Below are 15750 nucleotides of genomic sequence, written 5' to 3' on the forward strand. Positions count from 1 at the left end.
ATTGCAGTAGCATTTCTTGAATGTATTTAGGAGGCGGTTTAATATTAATCCCGTTATATTGCTCGTTCTTTGCAAAGGATAAAGGAAATACGCAGCGCGGTTGCATTGTCTGGCTAAATGTGTTCCGTTGAATTATCCGTTACTGGAAGGGTTATGACGCCGTGACTCTCGATGCTACTCGTTAGCCCGTCTATGGTTTTGCTTTTTGCATCGTGCGTTCGGATTAATGAAGCGCATGGAAGGCAAAGTTTTGCGCCGGTCTTAATTGTCTCATTACTTTTGTTTTAGGGTTGCGCTGAGTTCGTTTGCTGCTAGTAAACTTCAACCGAATAGTGATTCACCTTGAAGCTTCTTTTTGGAAGAATTTTCCACGTGCAGACGGCTGCTGCTGCTGCTCGCCAACAATCGCCCAATCGACGGCTCGTATTCGGAGTCGCTTCACTTGCGTCTCTAGGCGCCACTCGATTAACGCAGGCGGTTGTAATCACGTTCATTATTTATGGAAGTTTACTATTTGCGGTTGGGCTCAGTCCCTATCCCCTCCCGTGAACGGAGAAGGGGTGGAGGGGCGTCGGGGGGGGGGGGTTCCACTGTATAAGGTATCGTCTTCATGTTGCAGCGAGCACGGACCAGAGCTGCGCCTCAGCAACTGCTTGAAAGAGGAGAAGAAAAAGGGGTTGCAAAGCCAACGGGCTTTGTTGTTTGTCCTCCCTTCTCATCTCGGGGACCATTTAAAAGCACTCATCGTAAGTGGCTGTTCACCGAAGAGTATATATTGTAATGGCGACAGACGGACACTCGACGCACGGTCCATTTGTGCCATGGAGGTAGCGGGAATGGGGGTGGGGGGGGGGGGGGCATGAAATGACTTGTGGAAAAGGTTAGCGCAATTTGGTCAGCGCGGGAAAAAAATAATAATCACATGGGATGAAAATGCGGGTCTTGACACTTACGGAAAGGTCTCGACAACACGTACGCCCGCTCTTATGACACTTGCGTCACATCTGGGGACAACGTTACATTTATCGAGACATTTGCACGCAGCGTATTATTAGGGACACCTGCGCAATCCAATGACAGATGTGTCTGTGCTTGTCGAGGAGGTTACGATGAACCCCCCCCCCACCCCCGTAAGTGAAAATTCATGATAAAGAAAGAGCAGAGCAAAGCATTTTATGGTCGTCCCCTTTCGCAGATGCTCGAAACACATTTTAACTTCTTATAGCGCGCTTTTAAAAGCAGGGAAACGAACAACAACAAAAACGCACAAGAATAAACTGTGCTGAGAATACGGTGCATGTTGTCGTGTCTCTGTGTGACGTCAAATCTGGATGCGAGTGTCTGGGTGTGAGCCGTGGTCAACAACAGCACAGCATGCACCAGAGGAAGAATAGTTTTTGAATTTGTTTTTCATTCTGTTTTGAGTTTTTTTGTTGTTTTTTCTTTTTAATTGAGTTCATTTTTTAATTCATCAGGGAATTTGTTGGTTTTTAATAGTTTTAGTTTTTGGGGAAAATGCTTCATTTTAGTTTTTATGAGGGGTTTTTTTTTTCATCATGGCAGCTATTGCGTCATAAAAATCGAACAAAAAATATAATTTTCAAAAAGAACCATACACAAATCAATGATAGGTGCTGCAAAACAGCCGATGCTTGTTGATGTACAGACATCATGAGATGCAAACTGTTAATGTAAACTGTGCTATTTTTCATCATTAAAAACAAAAACCAAACAAAACAAAAAAAATATATATATATATATATATATATACATTTTTGGGGTCTTTTTTCCGGGGGAGAAGCTGGAACTAATGACGTGTCCATTCTCTTCAATGGAGAAAGGTCATCGGATTGGATTCTAAATTGGAAGCACCACTGTCCGCTATTTGAGGCGATAGGCCAAACAAATACACTGTACTGGAGATCTGGGGCAAAAGTTTCAAGCTCATCCACACGTTTCGCTTGCATAGCAACACACAGCTCGTACGGCAGCAACACTATTACGGTGCTCATGCATGCATGAAAACATACACGCGTGTGCGCGCACACACACACACACACACACACACACAGGAGGATACAGCCAATTAGGCCCACAACCTTCAGAGAAACACCAGTAAGACTTGGAGTCCAGCGCGTCTCCAATACCTAACACAGTCATAAGGCAGAAATAACACACGCACACCCGCGCGCGCACACACACGCACACACACACAGCATGTGAAATAACAAGGCAAAGACAAAACACCGCATTCCATCTCTGACATTTCCAATATCTGTCCATCCCTCAAAACGCCGACTTCAGCCATAAAGTGACTCATTGCAGGGCCGCACACACGAACGCACGTTCCATCAATGCGGCCGCTGTCTGCACCCCCCACCCCCACCCCCACCCACACACACATGAGCCAACCCCAGCCCACCCGGCGACTCCCCACCGATCCCTCTCATAATTACTCAATTATTGAACCGCCTCCGCAATCTTCCCCAATCGGCAGCTTTTTGCAGCACAAATGTGCCCCGACTGATTCCTGGAAGTAACTACAGTACATTATTAGACTTACTGTCTACAAAATGTGACAATAGATATTCTGCATGTCATACGGAGTCATGTTTCAAGTGTGCAAACGCATGTGTCGATAAAAGTGTCTCATTGAATATATGGTGTACGTTTTTGCGTTTTTATTTTCCCCCATCGTTATGTCATTTGTGAAGCGCTTTGTTACAGCTGCAACTGTTGTGAAATGGGCGACATACAGTAGATGAAGTGGGATTACATCGCGTTCTAGCCATGTCCAGCAGAGGATAAAGAATATATGCGAGGGAATATTGTTATATTGTCTGTCTCCATGCACCACCTGCACGCATGAAAAGGGCTAAAATGCCACAACATGGATGCTCATTTGGCTAGCGCGTCAAGGGCCCATTATTTTCTTTGTTAGCATTAAGCCAACGGAGATTGATGAGTCAAAGTTGAGTGGTTGTGTTACGCACACATGTGACTCTCTTCGCTTCATGTTGAGTTTGATGGAAAACTTCAATTGGGGGCGGCATGAGAGAGGTTTTTTTCCCCCCTCTATTTTCAAGTATGCTGTCCTCATCTAATATTTAGTTGTAGGTCTCACAAGTTAGGTCACTTGTAAACTGAGCGACCACTGACCTGAGTTGTTTTTTTTTTTTTTCCAGTACTTCCACTTCAGTTGCGAGTGTGAGTAAGTTTGCTCTCTCAAACGAAACGGCGAACTAATTTTTCCACTTGTAGCGCAGTCGTTTTTGTTAAAGCGGCACTTAAAATGACTCTCTCTGCAGTTAATCGACGCCTTTAGGATGGCCACAGTTTTGATTTCCGTGCCACCGTTCTTCCTTCAATCTTCCCCGTTTCGCCGCGGTCTTCCCTCGCTCCCCCCCCCCCCCCCCCCCCCCCCTCCGCGTATGTGAGCGCGCGCCGCGGCACAACAGCCAGACTATGAGTGAGAGTGCAGGTGATTTAGAGCGGAGGATCAATAAGAAATTTAAAAATCAATGCACTTAGCGCCAGGAAATCAATGGGCCTAATCGGGGTGCCAATCGGAGCAGTCAAAACAATTAAGAAGCAAGAAAAATGTTTAACAACCTCGCCGACACACCAAAGAGAGCCGAGAGGAGAGAGGGAGAGATGCTCAGCCCGAAGGAGGACTACGGGAGGCGGGAGAGGGATGAGATGGAGTGATGTATGGGAAGGAAAGGGCTCAGCGGGCGAAAGCTCCCTGGCTTAGATGGAGCCGGGGAGGAATTGGAGGCTGGGAAGAGGGGAAGAGGATGGAGATGAAGGAGGAATGGCCCAACGCTCAAGGGGAAAGGATGCAGTCCTCCTCGGTTCATGTGATCGGGGGCGGGGACTCTTATTTAGGCTTTAGAACGACACCGGAAATCTACTTCATCAACGGGCAGCACACATTGACCTCTTTGGCGGGTGGTCAAGGCCCAAATTGTTGATTCGCGATACATAAATAAACAAATAAATAAATAAATGCAAGTCAAATCGATTTTACAGAAAATTGGATTGGATTGGATTAAACTTTATTGTCAAATGTACTGTATGTGAAACATACAGCACAGATGAAATTTCTTCCCTCTCAACACAAAACAATTATATAATAATATATAATAGAATATAATATATATTTATATATATATAATATAAAATATTTTACGGTTCCAATTTCTCATAACAAAAAATATTGAACAAAATTGAACAAACAAAGATGTTTCACAATCCAGAATGGAAATAACAGAATTTGATTTTTTTTTCAAACAACAACAACAACAAACCCGAAATGAAAACGTGTTTAAAAGATCTTCCAAAGTCCCAATGAAAGATAAAAGCACACTATTTCAAAATAAATTGAAAAGTTGCAGATACAAAATGAAATAAATAAGAATGCCGATTATCATGCAATCAAAATAAACAAAATACAAACTAAAACAAATACAACTTTAAAAAATATATATATTTTTTTGTAACTCCCCAAAATGTGTAACGATTCAAATTAATGTTATTTAAATTAAAAATGTTAACGTTACTGATTGCTGTGAAGGACTGGGAAAAAAAAGTTGTAAAGAGACGTTGCGTACCATTCCAGAGGATTCTTGTTCAAGTAACTTCAAAGCATTTTTCTTCGAAGTAATAAATAAGTAAATCGTCACGGTAAAAACGTGGCTTGCGTGTGATTAATTTTGGCCTCAACTGTACATGGCAGTCGCTTGCACTTGCCATATAATGAGCCAACGTCACTGTTGTAGTTCAAAATATTTTTCGGTTGGTTCTATTCTTTTTTTCTCAAATGTACTGAGGCCCGGTACATTGACCTTATTTCACCAACTCATTCCAATCCAGAAATTCCATCGAATCAACGTAATCTCCACTCCCGATCATACGCCATGTTTGTCAGCAGCCAATGAGGACTTCTCCAGCTGAGGGATGGAAGGAAACGACATCATTGATTGGCTGCAAAGTGGGTGGCGTTGAGAATGTGTGTGGGTAGAGGTGGCGGGAGGGTGGGGGGGGGGGGGGCTAATTTGGGGTCAATCAATAGATCTCCTCTCTCTCTATCTTCTTCCTGCTCACAACGCTAAAAATCAATGACACAGCCAATAGTTCCCCGCCCCAGTGTGGATTAGTGAACACACAACTAATCGGCCAGTCACTGAAACTGACATCTGGGCTATTAACCTATTGATACGGAGGACACGTGTTGAACACGCGCCCGCGTGCGCACACGCACGCGCCCACATTCCGATACAAACATCTGGCTTACCGAGCGATGCCCCCGACAGCTCGCAAACACAGCAAAAAAGACGAGGAAGACTTTTGACTGTTGGAATTACCGCATCAACTGTGTGGGCCTTTAAGAGGTGTGGCCTAGTGAGCCACTGACTCTCCCCGTGATGATAAATCGTATTATTTTTCAAATTTATACCTAAAGGGAGGGGGGGGGCACCTACTTGAGGAGGACTGTACTCGTCTCCTATGCTAGTGAAAAAATCCTGCACAAAAAAAAAAAATCAGCAAGTGTATCTTATCGTGTGTGGCGGACTCGAAATGAGCAACGCAAAGCATACCAACACAGTTAATCCTATCGCCGCTGACAATTGTTTTTTCCTGTCTCAGTCACAGAATCTGCGGTCCGGCTGGCTCCGGTGTTGACCACCCGAATGAGGAATTGCGACTGTCCAATGTTGAACAGGGTTAACGTTTCGATTGTTGGCCCTTGACAGATCGGGGAGGGGGGAAAAAAAACAACAATCACTCTTAACACCCCATGTCCAAGATATCTGCCAAGTGGGTCTTTGCAGATTTATTGAAAGGGTTTGGATGTTTAACATCATGCGTGTACGCCACTTTTATCATTGTCAGCACCCGACCATATAAATGATATGTGCCCACTTTTTCGAATGTCTGCCTTGATTGTTTTCCGATCCGATCGAAGGGGAAGAACACCACCGGATAATCACTCAGGTCTGACTTTGAGCGTAAATGTGCTCAAATATGAGCTGGTGATCCGTAGGTGTGCGCCCTACGTAAATGTTCACATTAGGAAAATCAGTGCTCCCTTATTCAAGCATCCATGTTCCCAGTCGAGAGAATTAAAAAGAGCGTCAAAAGACCTCTTTTGGTACCTCCTCGGGGAGGTAAAATAATTTGTCGCTGCTTCTGAGGAGGAGCTGCGCGACACCTCCGAAATCACAGCCCGACTGTGGCTTTCATCCCACACTTTTGAAAGCCGTCTTGTTTTCTTGACTTCCTGCGTTCCCCCCCCCCCCCCCGCGCCCTCCGTTCTCTCTCTCCCTCTCTCATGTTTGACTTTTCGTACGTCGGGTTTGTTCTTCCTCATTTCCTCCCCTTGTGTAAAGGAAAAAAAATGAAAGGCCTGGAAACGGGAGTCTTTTTGTCTGACGGTTCCACCGTGCAGTCGTGCAGCCACAAAGCCGTGCATGTCCGACAACCCACTGAGTGAAGCTGCATAAACAAACGGCTTTTTAAATCCCTTTGGCGCGCACAAAAAGCCCAAAGCTTCTTCCGTGGGACTTTGATGCACAAAAAAATATGGCAGCCACGCCGCAGTACATTCCACAAACATGACGGGCAAGCAGCCACAGAGATGGCGGCAAATTTAACCCCGACAACTAACATGGCGGACAAGTTGCGATACAATCTAGCAACATGGCGGCGTGACTGCAACACACTCGGCAACATGGCGGCAAAACTGCAACACACTTCACAAACCCGGTGGACGAGTTTTAACACGCTCCATAAAAACGACAGTGCTAGCGCGACGCACTCCACAAAGGTGGCGGACAAGTTGTAACACGGTCCACCAAAACTGGGCTGTGACCACAACACGCCCCACAAAAATGGTTGAGTTGAGTTGAGACACTCCACCATGACGGCGGCAAAATTGCAACACACTCCACAAAGCCGGCGGACGAGTTTTAGCACAACACACCTCACAGAGGTGGTGGACCAGTTGTAACACATCCATCCATCCATTTTCCGATCCGCTTTATCTCCACAAGGGTCGCAGGGGGCGCTGAGCCTATCCCAGCAGTAGGTGGATGACACCCTGAACCGGTTGCCAGCCAATCGCGGGGCACGCAGAGACGAACAATCATCCGGGCTCACATTCACACCTAGGGACAATGTCGAGTGTTCAATCAGCCTGTTTTTAGTATGTGGAAGGAAACCAGAGTACCCGGAGAAACCCACGCAGGCCCGAGGAGAACATGCAAACCCCACACAGGGAGGCCGGAGCTGGAATCGATTCGCATTATGAGGTCAATGCGCTAACCACTCGAGCACCAGGCCGCCAAGTTGTAACACAGTCCACCAAAATGAGGCGGTGTGACCACAACACGCCCCACAAAGATGCCGGATGAGTTTCAACACCCTTCACAAAGATGGCGGCGATACTGCAGCACCTTCGACAAAGATGTTTGAGCGACTTTAAAAGCGTCAGTGCATAAAGCCGCATGGACAACAGCCTTTAAATCCCATTGGCACGCAGCAAAGGCGCGCAGTGTCCCATGCATGTGTTTTGTTTACATGCGCATTATAGTGTGTCCGATTCCCCGAAATTCAAGTGGGGTGGGGAAAAAAAAAAAAAGGGAAGCGGAGTGGATTTATGACCATTTTTTTTCTACACTGGGCTACACGCACTTCATTTCTACGGTGGAGCTCCGCGATGAGTCACGCTTCAACTCTACATGTGGGCCCATAATCCGCACCTCTCGCCTCCTGATAGAGATGACGAAAAAAGTTGAGCGATGCACTATGCGGCTTCGGCCCGGACGCATCGGTTCCGTATAACCTTCCTATTGAACGGACGGGTCCCGATTTCTCGCCCCCCTCTGAAGTCAATATCAGAGTAAATGGGGAGGATACGGCGGCAATGTGATACAGCCTGGGAATACGGCTCTTTTCCCTCTTATCCCGCTCAGCCATATTGATGTAGCGCCGCCCCGAACCCCCTCCTTCATTTTTGAGCCTTTCACGGCTCAGCCGAAATGAAGTCTTTCAAGGCCACGCGACTATTGGCAGATTAGGAAAACATATCCTATTTTGCAGCTTTCTTGATATGAGGAATAATAGAAGGCGCTGAGGAGGCGAGGAGACGCCGTTTGTCACACGGCTCGCCTGAAATGAGAGCCCTGATCTGCCTCGACCAAGAAAGTTTCCCTATCACCAACGCCGTAATGAACAAGAGAATTGATTGAAAGGGAAAAAAAAAAGAAGAGATGGGAGGAAAAGTCTGTATCATATTCTTTCTTAAGCCGCACAGAAGAGAGGAGGGGGGGGGGAATAAACGAGGAGCAATGTGGCATCGGTGGCACCTCACAATGACGGGCGGAAAATCACAGAAAATTGATCGCATCCCACAAAATGGCTGCAGTGACCAAAGAACAAACACACACACACACACACACATATGCGCACGCGCACACACACAAAAGAAAACCGTGTGAGGTTGCTAGAGACAGAAGAGGAAGCGGGGAAAGAAATAAGCAGCAGGTGCAAAGGGGATGGATGGAAGCGCTGCACTTGCACTGACAAATGACGAGGGACCGAGCACTTTGCAACACATTGCTGCAGTGAACATTTTCCACATTTGGGATTTTCTTGTATTTTACATTGTCTAATTTATTATGTTTTTTCAAAAAATATTTCAGTATTTATTATATGAGTTATACTAAGTGCCTGTAAAATTGTGGGGGGGTTTAAAATATTAAAATAGACCATTAATCTATATGAGGTAAATATATTTTAATAAAATGCTATGTGTTGAATAAATCTCGATGTTTTAAAATTTTAAATTCACAATTTCTTTTGCGTCCCCCCCATGTTATTTTTATTTATCTGCCTCATTGGGGAGGGCTACACATACATAATACAGTATGTATTTAATATAAAAAAAGAAAAAAATATGACATTATGCCAATTAGAATCAAATATGGGTAAAAGAATAACTATCAGAAAAATCAAAGTATGAATAAAATATTTTAAATTGAAAAAGAAAGAATCTATAGCATTTGAGAATTTGCACTCATTTTTGCAAAGCATTGGTGTAAAAAAAACTAATAAATGGATAGGATAGCAAAATAAAGACATTCATCTAAAGGTTTTTTATATATATAATTATTATCCCTTCCTATTTGCTCGGCACAATTTTAGATTGGTTGTTCATTCCAAACTCCCTATTAGAATATGTTTCAATGCTTTATGCAGCATGGCTTCATAAAATAAAATCAAACTAAATTAAATTAGTTTTTGTTTGCTGATTATCATTGATATATATATATATATATATATATATATATATACTGTGTATATTTTTTTTGGTGTAGTCACAACAGCTTTGCCGTCGTGCTGTGTTCAAAATCAAACAAATAAGAGCCATCAAAAAAAGCGATGGTGGCGTAGAAAATGGGGTGTCAAGGTGTTTCGCTGAGAGGTGGAGTGTTCAGAGGCGGTATCGAAAGAAGCAGACGGAGGGAGAGGAACAAGTGGGGAAAAAAAGGGGGCTGGGATGTGGGCTAAAAAGGATGCGGATTAGAGGTGCTACCGCTGGGGCGGCTGGGGGGGGCCACAAAGTGGGAAGTGGGAACCATCCAAGACGCAAAAACCCAACAAGTCAGCTGAAGACGAAAACCCCCTCAAGACACTTCTTTTCCTCCCCTGGGTGTGACACAACTGGAAGACAAGAGAGGACTCTTTTCCCCTGGACAGCAAGGGCATCGGCTTGCTCTCTGCTGACCCCCGCAGGTGGACGGCCCGTCATTGCACGGAGGCCAATCCATCCTACCCCCCACCCTGAGTGTCTCGCTGGCTGATGTGGTGATGATGGCGGCTGGCTAAAACGGACTCACGATTGTCTTGTTCGGAGCACTAGAACAGCAGCCAGAATTAAGAGTTGACGCGCTGCGGGGCATCCAGAGCAAAATAACACTCACTTTAAAAAAAAAAAAAAAATTGGGAAAAAAAACGTCAAGGAGTAAAGCACGTTGACTTGATCAATACGTTGGAGGGGCGCCATGTTGCCGAGTGTTGCCCTAACAGGCTACTTGCAATTGTAGCGGGGGGGGGGGGGGGGGGACACTCTAATATCTAACATAGTCATTGACATGATTAAAAAACATTTTCAACCTTGTTATTGAAGAGGAATTATTTGTGGCCGTGGGGGTTATTTAAAGAGATTTGGAAAAAAAATTAATACGATGCGTGGCATTATTGGGGGTAAATATTTAAATCATATTTATCCGGCTGATAAATAATAACTTGTAACCATTGTTACAAGTAGTTGTAATCGCATCCATTGACAAATAATCAGACCATTAGCATTGTTAATTAAAAAGATGGTGAAATTAAAACGTTACTAAAAGACGTCTTCCATAACACGTGTGAATTCTCAAACTGAATATTTTGAAAGAGGAATATTGTTTTGCATAATTTTACCGACACTAACAAAAATGATTATTAGTTCATACATAGATAAATAGTTCTGCAGACAATTTCATGAAGATGCACACTAAACAAAATATTGTTCAACGTTAATCAAGGGTTCAGAAAATGGCGGCATGGATGGATGCATAAACTACACAAGACCTACACACTATCAATGTAAAATTCCCCAAAATTTAAAAAAAGAATAATAATAATAATAAAATAAAATTCTCCCTGTTTTGGGTGATAATCGTGGTTAGTTTTCATGACCACATTATCGTACTTCAATTTCAGTCACTGGAAAACGCACTTGCGTTGGCCATGTATACTTGCATTGATGGATTATTACATATTGACCGCAGCATTAGGTGATACGGTGGCCACTTCTACGCGACTTGCTAGTCATTGCGTTTCTCTCTGTCACGCATGCACACACACACACACACACACACACACACACACACACACACACACACACACACGGGAATTGGAAGGTGGACAGGTCATGTGAAAGGTTGCATGTGTTTGTGTGTGAGTGTGCGTCTGTGTATGTGTGGGCTAGATAGCATGTTTGCTAATCTGGAGCGTTGGGGGTGTAGGTTAGGGTCAGTGCTATGAAGAAGGGGAGGGGGACATACGTCGCAGTTGTCGTATGACGGTGGTGCCATGGGATACGAGTGACCCGAGTTTTTTTTCATACAATCTGAGATTGGGACTTTTTTTTTGTTTGTTTGTTTGTTTTTGTCTTTGACTTGTTGTGAGCACACACTTCAGATTTGAGTGTTATATGGTGGCAGTCAACTCACTTGGACTCACTAAAAAAATAAGCAGAACTTTGTCAGAAAGGAATAAAAAAAGCCGTTTCATGCCATCCACTCTCGGGTGATGTTTACTTCAAAGCTAAACGTAAAACAAAACGATTTATAAACAATGTTGCCTTAGGAAAAGCAACTTAGCTAAATGCTAATATAAAATGCCCCTGACATGCTAACAGTTAGCATCGCTAGTTGCGGTTTTAGAGCCCTTTCAGCAACTGATCACAAGTGATTGAGCAACACATTGGGGGAAAGGGGGCCGGGGGGTGAAATTTCATAACGGTAAGAAATAGATAAAGTAGTAATTATAGTAGTAAACGTAGACATTGTAGCTGTATGAGCAGTCATTGAAGCAGTAGTAGACATATTAGACTTCAAGTCCAAAAGAGAGGCACCTAATGTCATACTCATACAAAACATCTGTTTGCGGTGACTCAAACAAAAAAAAAAACAAGACAAAACAAACAACAACAAAAAAATAGCCCACAAGCCACATGCTGCTTCACAGAGTCTAAACGCAAAGACAGCACACAGAGGATCATCATCTTTCAAGCACTTCCAGAATGAAATTCAAATTGGCCCAATCAATTATCTGTGGCTGTGTGTGTGTGTGTGTGTGTGTGTGTGTGTGTGTGTGTGTGTGTGTGTGTGTGCGTCACACTACACAAAAGTCAACTGTTTCACAAGCAGATCTGGACCCAACAGCACAGGATAATGGCTCAGGACAAAGCCTCAAAATAATCTTTCAGAGACATTCGACAAACAGGCCTTTGGTGACTTTGGTTGGAAGAAAATGTTCACATTTGTTGCAATTATTGTTACGTGTGTACCCCCTTTTACAATTGTTGTCCTCAACCATTTGCCGAGCAGATCGGGTCGGGCAGAAGAAAAAAAAAATCCTTCTTTGCAAATTGCCACGCCACAAGATCTCAGGAGTGTGTATTAGTGAGATGTGATGAACTATTATCGCAGTGCTCAAATTAGGCCAGGTTGTCAGCCTGTCCCCACTCTGTTTTAGCCATTATCAACACGAAAATGGAATTTGTTTTTTTCAATCACACCCCACACCACAAGCTAATCACTCTGATCAATTTTGAATAGGCATTTGTGATTTGGGCCTTTGCTGGCCTTGGTCAAAAAAGCGGGAAAATGCCCAAATTAGGTCTGATTGATTATCGTTCATGTGTACCATGCTTTCGCTATTATCACAATTGGGGAGGGAGTTAAAAAAAAAAACACTCTTACAGCACCTCAGAATCGCTCAGGATATTCTTTTCCAACAATTGAGCCTTTTGAGCATATGGTCAAGAAAAAAAATGCTCAAATTAGGCCTAATTATTGTATGCGTTTACGCTGGGGGGGGGGGGGGTGATGACTTTGAACAGACCCCACCACAGCGCTCAGAATATCTTTGCTGATTTTGATGAGGAGAATCGCCCCGAAAGAGAGACCTGACAATCGGGAGGGAGAGAAAAGGCTGAAATTGGCCCAACTTTGAGTTCCCCACTGCACATCTTGGATTCTTTTCCAATTGAACTCCCATCGTGGCTCCCCCCCCCCCCCCCCTTGACGCTTGTGGACCCCAAATAAGGTCGTTCGGTCTGCAGGGGTCATCAGTCTGGGATGAAGCCTGACCTCTGACTCCTCCAGGCCTTGATGTATTCCGAGCACAAAAGGCGGCAGACTGCCGTGGCCCTTTTGGATCAAATTTATCACCTCGCTGGCGTGGCTTTGTGAAGGTGCCGACCGCCACCGCGGGCTTGACCGCCGCCATTTTGCCTCACAGTCGCGCTCGGCCATCTTCACCCGCCATTGATCCGAGCCCCGTTTATCAGCTAATCAATACGGCCATGATCGGGAATTGACTGTTGACTCTATTCAATCGCCACTACGCGTCTCGCACATGGACACACACACACGCACACACACACAAAACCGTGCATTTATACCTTCTGTCCATATACCATATTTACCTATGTAGCAGGCATCTATGGGTTAAAAGGTGTTGTTTTGTTTTGTTTTTAAAGTGGAGGCCTTTAGTGTCATTTTCAAAATAACATCAACTCATATTATATGTGGATTTCTTTTTCTCCTATTTTTACACAACTGCTGTGGAGGTGGGCATCCATACAGAGGGAGGCTTTTATTTCAACACATTTTTAGAACAACACCCACATATATGCCACTTTTTTAGGTACACCTCCCCAGTATGGTCAAAACACAACCATTGCCAAAAGAGCGAACTCCATAATTACGAGACTATCAACATGGACTCACTGACTTGTCGGGCGTTCCTTTTTTTCCATGACGTCACACACTACGGAAATATGACACAATCATCAAAATAAGTGTGCCAATGTGTGTGTGTGTGTGTGTGTGTGTGTGTGTGTGTGTGTGTGTGTGTGTGTGCACCTTGTGACTGGTGCGTATTTGCCACACAGGCCACGAATACATTCTGGTGGTCACTGTTGTCCCACTTTTTGAAATGCACGCGCGCGCGCATGCGCACACGTGTGAAAGGAGACAAGGTGCAATTGCAGTCTCTCGCATTAATTGAGAAAATGGCCGAGCGACCTTTGAACCCTGCAGGTCATTACCGCATTGTGCGGCGGGCCCGAGAGAGCGAGGGGACGTTTGGGAGGTGTGGAGGGGGTTCGCCGTGCGCAGAAAGTGGATTCGATTTGTGGCTTGATATTGTGTTTAAAAAAAAACTAAACTGTGCGAAAGGATTTGGAGAGCACGTTTTTATTTATTTTTTTTTTGCGAGTTTGAATACCACGTGGAAAAACGTTGAAGAAGCGGTAGATAATAAATTATCGTACGTCCAACATGTCCACTCAGCAGTATTTCCTACTTTCGTTTTTTTTTTAAACCAACAATCCGCGCCAAATGCAACATCGAGTGTCGTTTCTTCGGTGGTCCACCGGTGAAGGTATATTTTGTATCAAATCAAGTTGCACGTCACCACATGTGCTTTTGAGGAAAAGGCGATATTTAACTGCGTCCTCGCGTGATAAACGCTGACCTATTTTTCCTGCCATTCATTTGGCATAATATGTGTGCGCATTTCAAATGATTATTGACAAGGTTAATTTCGTTGCATTTACAACGAAAAGTGATTTTTTTAAACAGAATTTCGTAACATTAAACTGCATTTCCATACATTTGCTTTTTTTTTTTGCGGGGGGGGGGGGGGAGCATTTTTAACTTGAGCACGCAGCAGTGCACCAAAAGTCCAATCACAACAAGAACAAAAAAAATAATTTTAAAGGATGTCATTGAAAGACGCTAAATGATGATACGAAGTGAAGTTGAGCTCTTTAACGGTTGTAAAATATATCAGTTTGAAACGTTGAAAGAACCGATCAGTTTGATTGCCGGATTGGGACCAGGAGCAGTCTTCACACGAGCAAAACCTTGCAATTCGATTTTTATTCATTTGTACGCAAATTTACAAAAGAGTCTGCAACGTTGTTGAACACTCCGGGAAAAAAAGACACAGAATAATTACATGCAACGAAGATTATTATGCATTCATTGACCCTCCGTTTTGGGGTGTTTTTCAATATTCTGTGGATTGGGTTTCAAACTATGTGGTTAAAATAAAACAACTACGTTTCAATTGGAAAAAAAATAATGTAAAATATATTATAGTATATATTATATATATATATATATTATAGTACACACACACACACACACACACACACACACACAAATAATAACACACTAATAATACAAACTGTAATCCGAGCCATTCAAAAAAAGCTAAGCAAAGCCTTACCAAAGACAATTTAGTGTCATTAAAATGACCACTAACATTATTTTGTTTATAAGGGCAGAATTGTTGATCAAGAATCTCGTTGTTTGGATGCTGGTCACCCCCCCCCCCCCCCCGCCTCTTTCTGCACTGAATGATTAAATATGTCGTTGTTACTTTGCATGATAATGTAAATTAAAAGAAATGCACGCACACACACACGGACACGTTACTCTCCAAGGTTGATCAAAGGGGCAAATGAGTTCCACTTCCAACTTTACAATTTACAACATTAGTGAGAGAAAACCCAAATAAAAAGCTAATTGACCACGAATACAACTAAAATGAGCAAAATATATTTTTTTAACAAGGCAGGATTGTGCAAGTAGCCAGGATTAAACATTGCATGTGTACCTAATGCCATGTTCAATGAGTGGATTCTTTACGTATAATTATGCCCCTCACCCCCCAAGCCAAAACAAAAACACGTGCAGAGTTACACTAACTATTGTACAAGGTTGATCGGACCCACGCAAATGGCGCTCCGCTGAGAGTCACGCTCACACTTCATGCATCATTCCTCAAAATATGCCACAATTAAAACAAACACACAAGTGCACATCACAAAAACAAAACGCCGTTGAACACTGAACACGTCCATAAACGAGGATATAGAATAAAACAAAGTAGTGTCAGTCA

The sequence above is a fragment of the Hippocampus guttulatus genome, chromosome 6 (genome assembly GCF_054856545.1).
Source record: "Hippocampus guttulatus isolate MCC_2025c chromosome 6, RoL_Hgut_1.0, whole genome shotgun sequence".
Taxonomy (NCBI): Eukaryota; Metazoa; Chordata; class Actinopteri; order Syngnathiformes; family Syngnathidae; genus Hippocampus; species Hippocampus guttulatus.